Here is an 18,987-nt window from a genome sequence, read left to right as displayed (position 1 = left end):
TGTAACTCCTCTCCACCTTTCAGACAAAAATCACTTGTTAATTTCTATTCAGAAGATATTGAAAGCACTCAACTGAATTAAAGTGTTGCATACACCACTTTGGTCTAGTTCAATGGCACGTAAAAACACATTCAGAATAATGTGCAGAAAAATAATTAATCTTTTCAATGTCTGAAGTAAAACAAAAATACTATAAAACTACAACAGGCAGCATTAGTCGAGAGAGAAGTAGAATTAATATTTCACATTGATGACCTTTCATCAGAAACAGAACATTTGCTGTCAGAAAGTTGCCTGTATTTAGTAATCCTTGCTAGACCTTTCTCCACCAGAAATACTGCTATGATAGGACCTGCCATTTTAGGCTCACCCTGATTTGAGCTTGAACACTCGCCTCTGCCATCCAAATTTAGACTGCTTGGCCTGTAGTTATACCTATCCCTTACTCCCTTTGTAAACGATAGTATTACATTACCTGTCCTGTAGTAATTCCAGTCACCAAACCTGTAACTAAAAGGGACTGGAAAATCATGGTCTGAGCCACTGCTGCTTCTACCCTTGATTATTTTTAGGAGTCAGTGATATATTTTCTTTGGGCCTGGGTAAGCTTGTCCACCTGCTGCTAAGCACTAGTATTCACTTTACCTAATTCTAAATTAAAATGCAACACAAATTCAGTCTTACAGATCAACATTTGAAATCAAATTTATACATCAAATCATCAATTTGTGCACTAGTGTCTGGTTTATTTTGCTATCTAACTTAGTGCTAATGAATTGGCTGATGGAAGGCTGCTGGTTTTTGGTGGATTACATTGCAGATGTTCTTGCAGGACAACCATGAACAGCTCTAAGCCCATGTTCAGGCATTGGATTACACAGCATGAGCTGCAGCAAGTCTGGTCTGGCTTGCTCTTAGGCAACAAAACCAAGAGCTGGCAAAATTACTAAAGAAGAATGAGTGGTGTCAAGATGAGGGGAAAAACCAGTTGCGCTCATGAAATCCTTGTTCTTAAACTGAGGTGGCACCCCAGCAATCCTAATAATCAATTGAAGGACAGATTGCTAATGTGTCATGTCACACCCTTTGAATAGTAGAGCCGTGATGACAGAAATCTGAGTTTGCATTGCAAGCTGAGCATAGCAGCAAGTGAACTTTGGATAATAAAAGAAAGAACTACTTTTGCACCACTCAGATAATGGGCAGCATAGTCTTTGCTGCATTGGAAGCTGAGGCATTGAACACCTAACACCAAATCATGATCGGTTCTGCCTGAAGTCTTGCTTACTACTTTAGGGCTAGAAAGGATGGGCTTCAACCTGAGTGCAAAGCCTCACTAAAGATTAGTTCTAGAGTCCTCTATGCTCTCAGACATTGCATGTGGGCTTTCCAGTAAATCTGGAAATGCATGACGTTGTACTGTTTTTATCATTTTTCTCCTGTAGACTGCCCCAAAGTCCTCAAGTTATCTTTAGTGCAAGTTATGTGTGACCTCATCCACCATGGATTCAGCACGAGGAACACCCTTACTCCCTAACCCAGTGGCAGTGCACTGACAGTGAGTTGCAGTTCCCACGTCCAAGTTTACAACACAAAGGTCTGCACAAACCTGAAGGCAAGAGTGCCAAAGTAAATGACAGCTTTACCTTCACTCTTCTCCTCTCCAACCTTTCCATTTCTTAGAGCAGCTTTTGAAATTCATGGAACATCATAGATGCCTTGTCTTCTATAAAATTTTTAAACACCTCCAAAATAACTTTGGTCACCTGCTGCAACTACAATCCACCTGCCCTGTAAAATGTGCAGGATGGTTTTAAACAGCACAAGCATGAACATAATTATTGGTAGTATTCACAAAAATGGATCCCCTGATGTAAGGCAATTAACATTGCAGTAACTTCTGGCTGAGCACTGAAATCATGATAAGCAGAAGGGAGCATAAGTTTGTTCAAGGAGCATTTTAATTGCACAATATGATAGTGCCTAATGCTATCCAATTTAGTCCCCTGTATCATTTGCCAGCTAGATGCACTTTCTGCAGCCTAAAAAGTTTTTTTTAAAAACAAAAAGCAGACTAAATTTGAGGGAATAACTCACCAGCTTCTGGTGACAAGTAAATAAATCATAACCAGATAATTGGGAAATAGTCAAAAAAAAGCAGGCAATGGCTGTTAATCCAGCGATAAGTCAAAATGTCCAACTAATTCCATATTTTGAAGACAAATGAAGAACAAATCACTTCAGACAATTACAAACAGAATTGGACAGTGATGTATAAATAGCTGAGTGATCAAGCACGTCAATAATTCTCTTGAAAAAAGCAGACAACCCATCCTCTTTTGACATGGTTGCGAACTGTCGCCAGTTTTAACATTTAATTTCACTTGGCAAATAACTCTGATCTAATCCACAGTTCTCAGCCACATAAAAGTCCAATATTGAGCTTGCTGCAATACATGCAAATTCATTAGACACTGGTTCACTGTTGTAGACAACAGCTATAAATACTACAGAATCCAGAGTGTATATGTAGTCATCTCAGCCAATTCAGATGTCTGATGATTCTCAGAAGAAAACTGAGCTGGAAAACAGCACTGTCTGTAGTTAGTGTTGTCCTAATTCCAGCAAATATTCAATTCAACCTCATTAAATTAAAAAAAAAGCATCAGTTTAACTTAACTGGGTTTTATAAACTTCCTTCAGTTCATACTTGCATTATTTCACATAGATACTTAAAATTTGGCAAGTGATTTTCAAATGCTGAGAAATTTAAGTGCATCCAAATGGGCATGCAAGATAGGCATAGCAGAACACCACCAATGTCTATTTTGGTTGTTGGCCCTCAGCTGAAAATTTCAGTTGCATATTTTCATTGCCACAGATGTGCTCCCAATACTCCTTTAGAAGTCAGCTTAGAGACTGGTGACTCCAGGCTCAATCAGGCCTATGCTCTGAAGGGAGAAGTGAGGTCGAATGAACAGGTATCAGAACCCATCGGTTAGAAGGGGGCAAGCGAGGGGATTGATTGGGACCAGTTTCAATAGCAGAGGGCAAGGACTGGAATGGGAAACCTGTAATTTAAAAGGAATATAGAAGTAGTTGGAGACTGGTGGTTTCAAGAGGAGGGTCGTGGAATCAAGGACCTGGGACTCAAGTAATCAAGGTACTATGGTGTTTTCTGAAATGGGGATGATGGTGAAGTGTCAGGTGGGGATGTTCCAAAGAATGAAGTTAAGAAATTCACTTAGCTAGCAATGCCACACTGGGAAAACCATATTTTCCTGGGATTGGCCAACAATGGTCATTCCCAAGAAAGTTGTGCTCCAAGGAACACTATGGGGAGTGATATAATCCTATGCACCCTGACACAGAAAGCATAATGGATCACATGTGATTCATGTCCAGCAGTACCCAGTCAAATTTCCAGAGTTGCTAAGTTTCACTCTAGAAAAAATCTAGAGGTGAGGAAATTCAGCATGACAGTGTCTTGCATGCTAGGTACAGGACTGCAGAAGTTCACACATCTCTGTCGTAACTGACTAGGGAAATGTTTGCCTCAGGATACATTGTACTGTTGACAGGCAAAGAGAGGAGTGTGACTCATTGAACAGGTGTTGGGAACTTGATCCCTTCACCCCAAACCTCCAGCCACTCCCCAACTTGCCCCCACTTTCTCAGACTTCCTGGGTATGTCTGCAATTATCCAATCCCTGTTCTGCAGCTCTATCTCATGCAGCACACCTCATGGGTGCACCAGAGAATTATACATGGCTACAAAAGTTGAAGCATTCATAACCACGCTTAGCCAGAAGTGCCAACTACATAATCCATCTTGGCCTCCCCCTGTGATTTCCACCAACAGAGAAGCCAAGCTCTGGACAATTTGATTCATTCCATAAAACTTAGGAGCAGAATTATGCCATTTGGCTATCAAGTATGCTCCACCATTCAAGCATGGCCGATTTTCTTTTTTCACCCCATTCTCCTGCCTTTTCCCTATAACCCTTAGCCCCCTTACCAATCAAGAACCTATCAATCTCTGCCTTAAATACACCCAATGACTTGGCCTCTACAGCCCTCTGTGGCAACGAATTCCACAGATTCATCATACTCTGGTTGAAGAAATTCCTCCTTGTTCTCAGTTTTAAAAAGGAAGTCCCTTTATTGAGGTTGTACCCTCAGATCCTGGATTCTCCTACTGATGGAAACATCCTCTGCACGTACACTCTATCCAGGCCTTTCAGTATTCAGTAGGTTTCAAATGAGATGCCCCCTCATCTTTCTATACTCCAAGTACAGGCCCAGAGACATCAAACACTCCTTGTATGTTAAATCTTTCATTCCTGGGGTCATTCTTGTGAACCTCCTCTTAGTCCCTCTCCACAGCAGCACATCTTTCCTTGGATATGGGACCCAAAATTGCTCACAATATTCCAGTTGCGGTCTGACCAATGCCTTATAAAGCCTCAGTGTACATCCTTGCTTTTGTATTCTAGTCCTCTCAAAATGAATGCTAACATTGCATTTGCCTTCCTTCCTGACTCAACCTGCAAGTTACCTTAAGGGAATCCTGAACTAGGACTCCCAAGTCCCCTTGCACCTCCAATTTCTGAATTCTCTCCCCATTCAGAAAATAGCCTACACCTTTTTTCTTCCTACCAAAGTGCATAACTCCATACTTACCTACGCTGTATTCCATCTGCCACTTCTTTGTCCACTTTCCCAACCTGTCCAAGTTCTTCTGAAGACTTCCTGCCCCTGCAACACTACTTGTCCATCCACCTATCTTTGAATTGCCTGCAAACTTGGCCACAATGCCATCAGTTCCTTCATCCAGATCATTAATGCATGAAGTGAAAAGTTGCGGTCCTAACACTGACTCCTACTGAACTCCACTAGTCACCAGCAGCCATCCTGAAAAGGACCCCTTTATCCCCACTCTCTGACCTGCCAGTCAGACAATCTTTTATCCAATGATAGTACCCCTCCCCTCCCCAACTATTTAGTTTAAAGCCCTTTCTACAGCCAGCCCTAGTTATGTGATTCTCCAGGACTCTGGTCCCAGCATGATTCAAGTAGAGCCTGTCCTATCGGAACAGCTCCTTCCTTCCCCAGGACTGGTGCCAATGTCCTAGGAATTCAAACCTACTTCTCCTACACCAATCTTTGAGCCACCTTTTTACCATTTTAATCTTGTTGACTCTGTGACAATTAGCATGTGGCTCAGGTAGTAATTCAGAAATTATTACATTTTTGGTTCTGCTTTTTAATTTAGTCCTTAGCTGCTCATATTCCCTCAGCAGAACCTCTTTCCATATTCTACCTATATCATTGATACCCACATGGACAATGACAACTAGATCTTTTCCCTCCTATTCCAAATTCCAGATGAGATGTCCCGAACCCGGGCACTAGGCAGGCTGCACAGCCATTAAGACTCTCGATCCTGGCGATGGAGAACAGTGTCTATACCCCTGACTATACCATCTCCAATTACAACTATATTTCTCATCTCTCCCCCCTCTTGAATGGCACCCTGAACTACGGTGCTATGGTTACGTTGCTCATCCTTCCTACAGTGCCCACTCTCATCCACAAAGGGAGTGAGAATCTCAAACCTGTTAGACAGCTCAAGGGCTGAGGTTCCTTCAACACTACCTTCTGCATCCCTCTACCTGCCTCATTCACAGTCACACCCTCCTGTCCCTGCCCATTGACTGAATTTGATGTAGTTAATCTAAGGGGTGTGACTGCCTCCTGAAACACAGCAACCAGGTAATTCTCCCCTTCTCTGAGGTGCCACAGTGTTTAAAACTCAGATTCCAGCTCATCAGCTTTGAGGTGTAGTTCCTCAAGTAACCAACATTTGCTTCAGATATGGTCACCAGAAACCACAATAGTATCAATCTGCTCCCACATGATGCAGCTACAACATTTCACTTGATCCTGCACCTCTATTTAATTATTTATATACTTTGTTATTATCTAATGCTGTTTAAATTATAATTACAGGTCTACTAGGTGATTTATGTTAACAAACAGTTCAGGAAAGAAATTAAAGAACCTAACCCACCCTTCCTTGGGCCTCTTACTCAGCCTCTTCTCAACAAAGCCTCCCCCACTCACACACTGGCCCACTCAAACAATAGCTACTCTGCTATAACCTGCCTCTCTTTTATTGGCTACTTGGTTTCCCAATTAGCCAATCCTACTACTGCAATGCTCTGCTCCACCTCCTGCCTTGAAAGCTCACTACTCAGCTGGTCTGGTGTACTCAGTGCTCTTTTAAACTCTGTCACTGCTGCAATGCTCTGCTCCACTCCATATAGTATCAAGAAGTGGCTGACAGAAGTAGATACAGCAAGGCTACTGGACTACATCCCAGCTATAGTACTGAAAACCTGAAAAACTAGCTATGCCTCTAATCAAGTACAGTTATGACATTGGCATGCAGCTGACAATATAGAAAATTGCCCAGGATGTCCCAGTCACAGAAAGCAGGACAAATCCCATCTAGCTAATCACTACCTAATCAATTTATTCTTAATCATCAGCAAAATGATGGAAGCTGTTCATCAATAAAAGACTCACTGATTTAACTTTGGATTTTGCCAGGAACACCCAGCTCCAGACCTCACCACAGCCTTGATTCAAACATGGCCTGTATTTTAGAGATGAAGTCAAGGGCATTTACTCTCACTTCAAGTCAGCATTTAACCAAGTCTGGGATCAGGCATCCCGATAAAACAGAAGTCAAGGGCATTAAAGGGAAAGCAGTCCAATAGTTGGAACCAAATCTCACACAAAGGAAGGTGGCTGTGGTTGACAGAGGTCAATAATTCCAGCCCTAAGATCTACTTGTAGGAGTTCTTCATGACAGCATCCTAGTCCCAATCATCTTCAGCTTTCTCATCAATGACACCTCTACCATAAAGTCAGAAGTGAGGATGTTTGCTGATGATTGCACAATGTCCAACCCCTCAGCAAATGAAGCAGCTTTTCCCTGCATGCAGCGAATCCAAGAGAATATTCAGGGATTGGCTGAAAATTAGAAGTAACATTTGCTCCACAAAAGTTTCCAGGCAATGACCATCTCCAATAAGAGAGAATCTAACAACCTAACCTTGATATTCAAATGGTATTACCATTACCAGATTCCCCCACCATCAAAATCTTGAGGGCCATCATTGACCAGAAATTGGTCAGATGCCAGATTTTCTGCAATGAGTGATTCAACTCCTGACACCCCAGGCCTTTCCACCATCTACAAAGCACAAGTCAAGAGCATATGGAATATTCTCATTCTTGACTGAATGGGAATATTGCCAAGAACAAACAAGAAGCTCAACACCATCTGTGACAAAGCAGCTCACATGCTCTGGCACTTCAACTACTTTAAACATTCATTCTGTCCAGCACTGGACCAAAGTGGCTTCAGTATGTACCATCCACAAAATATACTACACTTGCTTGTCCAAACTACACCAAAAGCATTTCGGAAATCTGTGACCTCTACTTCAAGGAGGACAAGGGCAGCAAGTTCTCATACAAGTCATCCACCATCATGACTTGGAAGAATTTTTCTGGCCCTTCCTCATCTCTGGGTCTAAATCCTGGTAACGACATATGTTCATAAAGGTGACTCACTGACATCTTAAGAGTAATTAGTAATGGGCAATAAATGCTAGCCCTGCTGGCAATACTCAGATCCCAAAAATGAACATAAAAACAAAAGGTAAGTGCCATTTGACAGTACACCACATACAAAGTTATTGTTTGATCTTGCAGCAGCCACAAGTCACCAGTCCAGAGAGTGGATAGCATAAGTAAACAGGTGGGTGAGTTGCCCTTTAAGTAGCAGGCTCTAATGAACAAAGCACCATGAAAGGCCAAGGACCTTTCTAAATCAGCAAAACATAATCAATTTCAGTTGACAACATTATTACATGCTGCATGACACTCTTATGTTTCCCACACAATAAACATCTTACAAGTAATGGCATGTAACATGACCAGGTGCAAGTTGAAATCTGTGAACTATGTGATTCTTGCAGAGTAACTACATTTTGATTTATTCACAATAGCATCAAAATCACAGAGTGCTTAAAAATAGTTCTAGCCAATGAATTTTCTAGTATTTGAATCCAAGATATATGGGATGAAACTGAGATTTTGAATCCAAATGACACTTGACTAGTTATAAAACTTGCCCTGACATCCAGGTGATGTGACAGGATAATGGAAGGCAGAGGAGAGTGAAACCTTTATCAACTGCTTAATGCAGATTAAATACAAGGCCTTCACTTTCCTTGGGAAATTTCTTACCAGATTATGTGGTAGTTCTTAAAAAGCTCATTATCAAGATTAGAATGTATTGAAAGCTCCATGATGGTGCAGGCTACACTGGCTGTTTCTAAACCTGCCCTCCAAAGCTTTCCCTTTATGCATCAGCATCCCATACAGCTCTGAATCTTTCAACACCGATCACTAGCTTCATTGTAAAAAAAAAGATTGCAGCTGTTTATTTAGGATTTATTTTCCTACCATTATACTATTTGCTCCATGTTGCATTATTAAGAATACCCATGTTCACATTAAAAAAAACATCATGACAGGAGCAGAAATGTAGATTCTCAGGCCTGCTCAGACACTAAATATGAACATGACTGATCTGATCTTGCCCCAACAACCCTTGATTGGTCTCCAAGGTCTAAACATCTATCTCAGCCTTGAAAGTATTTTCTGATTCAGCCTCTACAGTTCACAGGGGCAAAGAATTACAAAGATTTGTGATCCTCTGACAGAGAAAATTACTCCTAATCTGAGTTTTAAATGGGCAACCCCTATCCTAAGACCATACCTCTGAGTTCAAGATTTTCCCAATAGAAGAACCATCCTCTCAACACCTACCTTATCAAGTCATTCAGGATCCTACGTTTATCATTAAGAACACCTCACTTCTCAACTCTCATTTCTTACAACTGATCCAGTTTTGGCAGACTATAATCAAATTAATGTTTAATGATGAATTCCCATCTAATTTCAAATTAATGCAAGCCTTTTATTAAACAATCAATCACAAGAACACTATTTTGTACTTGTATGTTGATTTTTTTTTTAATAATTACTGAAAGATTATAAAGAGATAGGAGATATTAGGTATAAACTACCAAATAAAACAAAAATAAATGTACAATAAGAACTTCCATAAATTTATAAGAGGAAGAGAATATCTAAAGTAAATGTTGATGCCTTAAATGATGCAACTGGGAAATTAATGATGAGAAAAAGAGCAATGGCAGAGATTCTAAATAATTTTAGATCATTCTTCACTCCAGATAATACTAAAAAAAATTCCAATAACAATAGATAATCAATGGTACAAATTCCAAACTATAGAAACTCTTGGCATAGGAGGAGGAAGAATTACTGAATAATTTACTCTAGAGCACAGTTGCACACAAAGGAGAATGTTACTGTCAATCAGTTGATGTGAAGAATGGAGGAGATGTAGTGTAGCAAGCCTTGCTCACCAGGTAAAACTATACTGTGATACCTTTGAAAATAAGCAGAAAGACCATGAGAAAGAATTGTCAGAATGCTGACCAAGGCACCATGGATTAAGAATGTTAAAAGAAAGGGTGCTTCAGTGAGTGGAAAAGATTACATATTGGGAATTCTATAATTTGGAGGATAGTTTTTTTTTAAAAAGTCAGTATTAAAAATCACAAAGAAAGTATTGCCTTATGTGTTAAGGCAAGGAACATCTCAAAATATCTAAAAAATAATTGTGGAAAAGGAGAAGCAGAATCCAGTTTTTGTGCTCCACATTGGAACCAATACCATAGGGAAGATGTCCTAAGTGAATATTTTAAATTGGAAGCTAAACTAAAATAGAACATCATGGGTAACATATCAATATCATATCAACACTATCAATATCTTGGGGGTCACCATTGATCAAAAAATTAACTACACCAGCCACATAAATATCGTACCTACAGGTGGAGATCAGAGGCTGGTTAACCTGTGGCAAGTGACTCACCTCCAGACATTCCAAAATCTTTCCAACACCTACAAAGCACAAGCCAGAAATGTGATGGAATACTCTCCAGTTGTACGAATATAGTGGCAACAACTCTCAAGGAGCTCAGTACCACACAGGATGGAGCAACCTGCTTAACTGACGTTTCATCAGCTTCTCTAAACATTCATTCCTCTAGCATCAGGGCACAGTGGTTGCAGTGTGTACCTACAATGCAGTTACTCACCTAGGCTATTCCAACAGTACCTTCCAAATCTGCAATCTGTGCCACCAAGACACCTGGCAGATCATCACCTGCAGTTTCCTCTCCAAGTCACACACAAACCTGATTTGGAAGTATATCACCACTTCATCTTTGCTGAGTTAAAATCCTGGAACTCCCTACCCAACAACACTGAGACCACATTTACGAGGAGGACTATGGCGATTCAAGAATGCATCTCAGCACTACTTTTTCCAAGAGCAATTAGGATGAGTAATAAATGCTGGCCTTGCCAGTGAAACCCTGAACCTGAAAATAATTAAATAGATAATATTGAATTTTATTCTCAAATACCTAAATCATACATAAGTTAGCATAGGACAAACAGACGAAGGGAGCCAATATGTGGTTGAAAGCTTCTGGGAAGGAGAAATTCCATTTCATGGTACATTGATACCAGCCCTTGGAGAGCAGTAAGCGATACTGTTTTACACTAGAAAGGCTGGGAACAAGTACCTATTGGTAAGACTTTCTTGGACTGTAAATAAGGTAACATTAAGGAGGAAGTAGGGGTCAGGAAGGGAACTGCTGAGAATTACAGAAAACTAACAAAAAGTATCGGGGGATAACAGCAGAGGATAAATTAAAGAATGAAAATAATGTTAACATAAACATCAGGTAATCAAATAAAGTATTGGAACAAAATATTAAAAAATGAAGTCAATGTTCTTTCATCTCCGTCCACAGTACTTCATACTCAGCTTCCTTACTTTGGCTTTTACAGAAATATATATCTGCTGAATATACTGTACATCTACTGAACTCAATTATTTATCCTTTTAAAAATTCCTGGTTTCTGTCTCTCGCTTTTCAAGATTTTCTCTCTACCTCTTCAGTTCCACATTCATTTCTTCATAAGTTGCTGTTTTCTGATGTGTTTCTATTATGTCACTCTTAATTATAATCCTGAACTTTGTTGTGAGCATTATTGATAAATTTTTTTCCACTCTGACTTCTCTGTGGTGGTTCATCATGGGTTCCAAACTCCAGCCGTGATTCTTATCTTGTTAGACTTTTTTAATGTACCTTCTGAGAAAGCAATCACGCATGAAGTGGAATAATTTAATTATATTTTCCTCATTACATCACTTCCTGTCCATTTATTTTAAATCTTCCATGTTTATTATTGTGGCCAATTTGCCTACATATTTTTTGCTCCAATTCCCTTCCACTATTTGGCATTCAATAGGTACTCCTATTAAAGTACTGTATCCTACTTATCTTTTAATTCAATCCATATAGATTCCTTATCTAGCTGCCAGTTACATGGTTTTCGTTTACTGATGTTATCTTTACTATAGCAACTCCACTTTTCCTCTTTCTACAAAGTGCTTTGATCAACATTATTTCCCCTTTTGCACAATCACATGCTTTGTGGATTGGAATTTCCCCCACCCCACCACTCCCCATCAACCACCACCAAAACCACCAACATAGAAACTACGCATTCATCACATAACAGTACAGCTCTTCTAGTCATGCAGGTAAGTCATCCAGTTGTTATGTGTTGCAGGCATCTAATGCTTGATATCTAAGTGTTCACATGTATTACCAAAAATATTTTATAGTTCTGATTAAAGGTCAATCTGAAACACTAACTATTTGCCTCTCCGTAGATATTTCCTGACCTGCTATTTCCCGCAATTTCCATTTTATTTCAGCTTTTTAGCATTTGCAGTATTTTTGTTTATTCTTGCATATGAATTAGATGTCTGTAGGTTTCAAGTTTATTTTAAATCTCTTCCAAGGATAGCAGAGAAACTGTACTTGACAAGGCTCAACTTGTGAAGCTGATTTATTTTAAAGGACATGAAGTAAAAAGCAACGTTTATTGTACCAATTGAGAACAAGGTTCACTTTCTCACGTCAATCTTACTTGACCAAAACCAAATAGCTCCTAACCACTGAATGCTACTTCCAAGCCAAACCAGAGCATATTCTTACAGTTTTCCGATTCACGTGCAATGAGTTCCAGCTATGGTCACAGGTAATGTGCACTTTTTCTTTAAGGGGGGTAGGCATGGCCAGTGCTAATTAACTTCAAACACTGCTAGTTGTTCATGAAATTGCCTCCCATGGTAAAATGCTAAGACAATAAATAGCATGCTTAATACGCTGGATGCTACAATCATGATAATGCACTGGGTACGTGAACTTTATCAGCATCTTTCCCTGTGATTTGTATCTCTTTTCATATTCAAAAAGATAATTTGTAACAAAATGATGCAAGGCATTAATTTATTTCTAAGGAGAGAAAGAAATATAATAAGAAGAGACAACACAAGTGTCAGCTCCAATTAAAACCCCCATTGATGTGGACCCCTAGTAAGTCAGGAATATCTCAACCAAATGTTCACCTTGCTGTTACAGAATCATCATAATTTTATCCGGCAGGTATTCACACCACTGTTACAATTGTTCTTAGATACACCTGTACATTTCCATCAGTAAAATGTCTTCATTGCCATTAGTATTTGAGCAGGTTTCCTCCAGATGCACAAGTTTTCACAAAGCTCTCACATTCATAGACTTAAATGATTTCTCACATAGGGAAATGGCAGAAGACAAAATTTGCTTTGATTAAATATTAAATATTTAAATGAGCTTGGTGGAGTGAAGTCTGAACAGCTTTATGTGGTACAAGGAAAATTGTTAAGCAAATATATTCAGAGATAACCCAAAAATACATATTACGCAAGAGAAAATACCCAAGGAAGCAAGCCAATTGCTCTGGATAACACTGAAATCATAATCCTGTGTCTATTTGACCTAGGGAAAGATGCTGATGAGATTCACGTACCCTCTGCAGTATTAAGATGGTGGCATCCAGCATACCAATCCTGCTATTTACTTTCTTAGCATTTTACTATGGGATGCAATTTCATGAGCAGCTAGCAGTATTTGAAGTTAATGGGCACAAACTAGCTATGCCTACCCTCCTTAAAGAGAAAGTGCACATTACCTGCAACCATAGCTGAAGTCATTGCAAAGCTTTAGCAAGTTTGTTGGCAGTTCTTAGTTGTCCTTAGTTGGCATGCTGCTTAAGGAACTAGGACCTTCCTGTTCAACCTATCTGGCTCTCTCATGATTTGAGGTGTATAAAATTAAGTATCTGACACCAGGGTGTAATTTTTTTGGCTGGAGTCCTCCAGATATCACAACCCTGGCCATTCTTATTCCTCATAGGAAATTTAATTAATGGAGTAGTTTTATTTTATTTCCGAGGTTTATATATTGTTCTTTATCAGTATCCGTCTGACCTCCAATATACTACAATGAACTCACTAGGATATGAGTTTGCAGTTTATTTAAGCCATGGGAGCCTCATAACTTCTTCATAAGCTCAGAGATTCCGACTCATTGCCTCAATAAATGATTCACACGTTAGCATCCAAACGGCACTTGCGAGAGATGTTCATTAGTTAGGCCACCCTGACCCATTGGGTAGTTATTCGTGAATTTGCTCAGATCAATGTATTTTTGTGGTTTTTCTCATCATCTTTCTCCCCTCCTCTTCATCTGACACTGATTATTAATAAGACCACCTTCTGATTCATTAAGCTTTCAGTTCTTTCCTACTAACCACACAAATGTTTTCTATTAGGGATCATCAGAAAGTGGAAAAGGACACAAATCAAGATTTATTTTCTCCTTGCCTCAGTATATTGTGGAATGCAAGACCATTTTAACCTGTAAGATTATCACTGGAACTGTTCAGACCCATACGAAGGAGAAGCCTGAAATGGAGTTTCAGAGCTGCCTAAACATCTGTTGAACATTTACACAAACAGGAAAGTCAAGAACAAAGATGATAAATGCACCAACAGAGACAATGGATTTGTTGAAAGCATTGAGACAGGCTCTGTGCCATTATTGCTGAGAAGTGTGATGGAAACAAATTGGCAGGCACATGCTTGTTTATGTAACAAACCATGCCAGGATTTCCCAGAGTGAGAAGGACACAAACTTTCAGCAACTATGAACCATCCATTCTTGTTTTATTTATCCTAGAATCACAAGGGTTCACAATTATCTATTTCAATCAACTTCCCACAGTGTGATAGTGATTAAGCTTACATATTGAAGAGAATTAGTGATTCTTTAAAATTTCAGAAATGGCTAAAACCAAACCCCTATATTTTGAACAAACCCCTATATTTTGAACAAGTGTTGGAAAAAAAATGTTAAGATGAGATGAATCAGAAAGATGTAATTAAATTACAGTACTTTGTGTTTCATTTATTGGAAGAAAAAAGCAGTAGTATAGTTTACAAATCTTGTAAGACTGAGTTTGAATAGCAGTGAATATGATGAGTCTTCCAAACAGGGAGCATATAAGGAGAACAAAGTGCACGTTAAATGGTGTATTTGGAGTTATAATCTCAGTGGTTGATTAAAAGAGGCTGGTCAAGGAGCTCCCACTCCCACACAATGAATTCATCCCATCAGCCAGCAAAGCATGTGCCAGAACCCACAAGTTGCAACTTAAACCAACTTCTTCTCTTCGCAGTTCTGATAAAGGGTCTTCAACCTTAAATGTTAACTTTGTTTCTCTTTCCACAAATGCTGTCTGACAAACTGAATGTTTCCAGCATATTGTGATTTTCCATCTCAGTCAACTTCTCACCAGACAACCTGATAACTCCCCACCAACAGAAGCCATAGAGTGTTCATAGTCTGCTTTAATGCCACCATAATTAGCACCTGTGACAAGACTCTTAGTTTCTCTACCAGAAAATACAGAGACGCACTTGATGACACTCATATCTTTGGACTAGATATGTCATCATATTTCAAAGGAAAAGAAACAGAAGAATCCGAAGGCCAAGGCCAACACCAACAAAAGATAATAATAACCTGCAGAACATCGAAGGATCCATCCTGCTAAGATACAAGAATGGAGGAGAGCTTATCAAGGACAAAGAGACAGTCAGCACCTACTGAAAGGAATATTTCAAAAAAACTCCTCAGTTGATGCTCTTTCTTTGATACAGGTGTCCTTGACTCCATCCCATTGCACACCATCCACTACAAACTCAGTACTACCTCTGTCTGGCAAGAGATTGCTAAGACTGTCCAACAACTGAACAACCACTGGGTTTTGGATCTGCTGAAGCTCCTGCCAGCAGGGAGGTATATATGGTGCAAGGTCATGATTTACCTCCTTGGGGAAGAGGAGAGAATACCAACTTAGTCATAAACTACTGTATCTTCAAGAAAAGTGATAGATCCAATTGCAGTAATTACAGAGGGGTGTCCCTGCCTTTCGCCAAAGGGAAATGCACTACAAAGACCCTCCTCAATGACCTCCCACAAGTAGACAAAGTGTTCCTCCCAAAGTCACAATGTAGATGTTTCACATCAAAAGGTAAAAGGACAATCTTCAGAGTTAAAATGTTCACTGACTCTTTTATTGAAACAGACAAAAGGATGAGCTTTACAATGAACACCTGAAGACAAAAATGCATGGTATTAAAAATTAAAACAAACTTTGAATGACTAACAATAGAAGAAAAATGCAAATGCTGTTTAAAAGAAATACTGAGGTGACGATTCAGAATAGATAAAGGACCAAGGGAATTAATGTAAAACATAGTTCTGTTAAGAAGGCATGAAGGCACGCAAGAGACATTATAAAAGTATGAAAATGAATACTTTTCTCACTGTGATATGTTCAATAACTTTTCTTGGAGTTATTGAAATTGTAGGTTATCTCCCTGTCTTTGTATCAGAATGAACATCAGCTGTGACGTATTTTGTTCCATTGGAGTCCAATCTAAGAGAACAAACCCACAATTAAATCACTACGATCAGCCAGATGGACTAAACTGGTCTCTTCCAACAATGTACATTCCAATATTCCCTAGCAATCATCAACTATCTAATCAGAGTTGTTTTCTCCATCCAAACCACTCTCAAACAAAACAACAAGTGCAGTCTACTTCTACTTTTAAAGAGAGAATGCCGAAAATACATAACAGATTTCAAGTTGGAAGATTTGAATGCAAAATGGAGTAATGAGCCTAGAAAATATTCCATGTTGTTTCCCTGGCATTACAACACTTGTGAAAATCACATAGAGCTAGATGTTCAATTGAGAGGTTTGTAGCATAACAGGTGCAATCTTTGCAATCAACTATTAAACAGACATACCACAATCTGAATAACAATCTTCCAGTTACAGAGAAATGTTGGCTCTGAAAGAATGGATACTTCAATGGTGGGAGGGAGCATGGGGGAGTGCTTCCAAGGCATCAAAGTGATCTGGACAGGCTGGTGAAAAACACTGCTCCAGGAGGAAAGCTCTAAGTGTAGAATGGCCACAGAACCCCTTTGGACTGCAGCCAGATATTCCTGGCTGGATGTTGCTGTAAGGAAATTAGTGAAGTCTATAAATGCCTGCACTTTGGGAAAGCAAATGCCTGTGACTACTCTGCCTTCTTCTGTGGCCTGAGGGATATAAAGATTAAATTATTTCTCCTGCAGAATGGAGTTCAAGTAACCACCTTCTTAGAAGACCAAGTAGCAAGCTGTAAGATGTAGCTGAGATGAATAGCAGTTTGGTCCCAAGGTTAGAAAGCACAGTGTGACTATAACCCTGACCTCTATAGGCAAAACAATCCATGCACATATGTTAGGTTGTTTTTGAAGTCGTAGGAGGTCACAGCTCTCAGTAAGGACAAAGAATGCGCTTTGAGTGTTAGCTCTTTAAATAGCAGTTTGAGGGGAATCACGACCGATAAACCTTGTTGTTCTGTGCATAAATAAGAACATACCGGTCAGATTGAAAATGTTACTGCTGGCTAATTTTGTGCATTGTACTGTTGTTGATATCATTTGAGAGAGTTATCTGCTGGAGGAAATGTGCTAAGGAGAACAAAAATCCTATCGAAATCTCACTGTAGGCAAACTTCCTGAAAGGAAGTAAGATGCCCAGAAATATCCACAAAATTGCTCATGTCGTCAGGTCGAGTTTATTGTCATGTGCGTAAGTACAGTGAGATACAGGTACAATGAAAAACTTGCTTGCAGCAGCATCACAGGCACGCAAGTACAGACAACACAGAATATAAATCGTATACAAATTATACAAAAACTATACAAGACAGTGAAGGAGAGGGAAATAAAGCCAATTTTCAACAAAACAAAACCATTTCATTTTTGACTTGTATTGAACAAATGTCTATCCCAAGGTGTCTCCTCTTCAGGTATAGATTATTCTTAGACAGATGATGGGGTACTGTGAACAGTGAATGAGTGCATCTAGCAAAATGTGTCACTTAAAGATCAAGCACACTGCCGTGCAGTATGAACACCTGGAAAATTTGGAGCCTGTGGCATTCATTTGCTTGGAGCTATATTCCTGGAATTGACCTACACTACTACTGCCTTCTGAGCATATGTTTGCGGGCTTTCTGTGTCCCTGTGGATTCAGGTTGTGTTTATTCTCCATGTCATACATTAATGTCACCTCTGCATTATGAGAAAACACTTACCTACTCAACTACACCTTCAACCATACATCAATATATCACAGATTGGATTTAATACACTAAATATTCCCACCAAATCTTGCACCCACAGTGTACATTCACTTAAGTGAAACAGGCTGTCTTTATGTAGCACTAGCCTCTGTTTTGATGCTTTGACTCCTACTGAAGTATAATACAAAGCAGAGAAAGTTATGCCTCCATACAGTTATTAGTAAAAATGCAAGCAGCATAAATTTAACATCCTGCAGTGATAGAACCAAGACAGTTTACCCTCAGAATCTTATTTTTTACTTATGTTAATTGATGGACACCTGTAGCACAAGCCTACATTTTCTCTTTCCAGACTCAGAAAGAACTAGTATAGATGCTACTTAATGGTCAGCAGAGACATGGTGAGCCAGAGGGCCTGCTTCTGAGTTGTATCTCTCTATTACTTTATGATTCTATGATTCCATTTTTGCCCATTCCCTTAACCTTCATCCAAGTCACTTATATAGATTGCAAATAGTTAAGATTCCAGCATTGATCCCTACACTGGGGCCTCAACTAATTACAATTCATATTAGTGAAATGTGAATGGACCAAGAGAATTGTAGACAAACTTGCTGGTAGTACAAAGATAGGTGGGAAAGTACATTGTAAGGAAGATTTTGCTGTTATATAGTGAAGTTAAGAGAGTGGACAAACATTTGATGAATGGAGTGGAACTTGGAAAAATGTAAAGTTGTCCACTTTGATCACACAAAAATAATCAAGACATAAAAGTGTAGATACTGGAATCTGGAGTAAAAAAAACTGCTGGAGGGACTCAGCAGGTCAGGCAGAACCTGTGGAGCGAAAAAGAATAGTCGATGTTTCAAACTGAGACCCTGCATCAGAAGAATTATTTTTTTTAAAAAAGGGGAGAAACTAGAATGAAAATTAAAGAGAACTACATATGCTGGAAGTCTGAAATATAAAAAAAAGTGGAAAAATTCAGCAGAGCAGACGCAAAACACTGACTGGTTCTTTTTCCACAGATGCGCCTGACCTGCTGAGTTTTTGCTACATTTTCTATTTTTATTAGAGACCATAGAATGCTGTGGTACAGAGGGATAATGAAACATATAAAGTTTACATACAGGTACAGCAAGTAGTTTGGAAGGCTAATGGAATGTTAGCCTTTAGTGTGAGAGTGATGGAATATA

The sequence above is a fragment of the Pristis pectinata genome, chromosome 21, assembly GCF_009764475.1.
Source record: "Pristis pectinata isolate sPriPec2 chromosome 21, sPriPec2.1.pri, whole genome shotgun sequence".
Taxonomy (NCBI): Eukaryota; Metazoa; Chordata; class Chondrichthyes; order Rhinopristiformes; family Pristidae; genus Pristis; species Pristis pectinata.
This window is presented reverse-complemented; position numbering follows the sequence as displayed.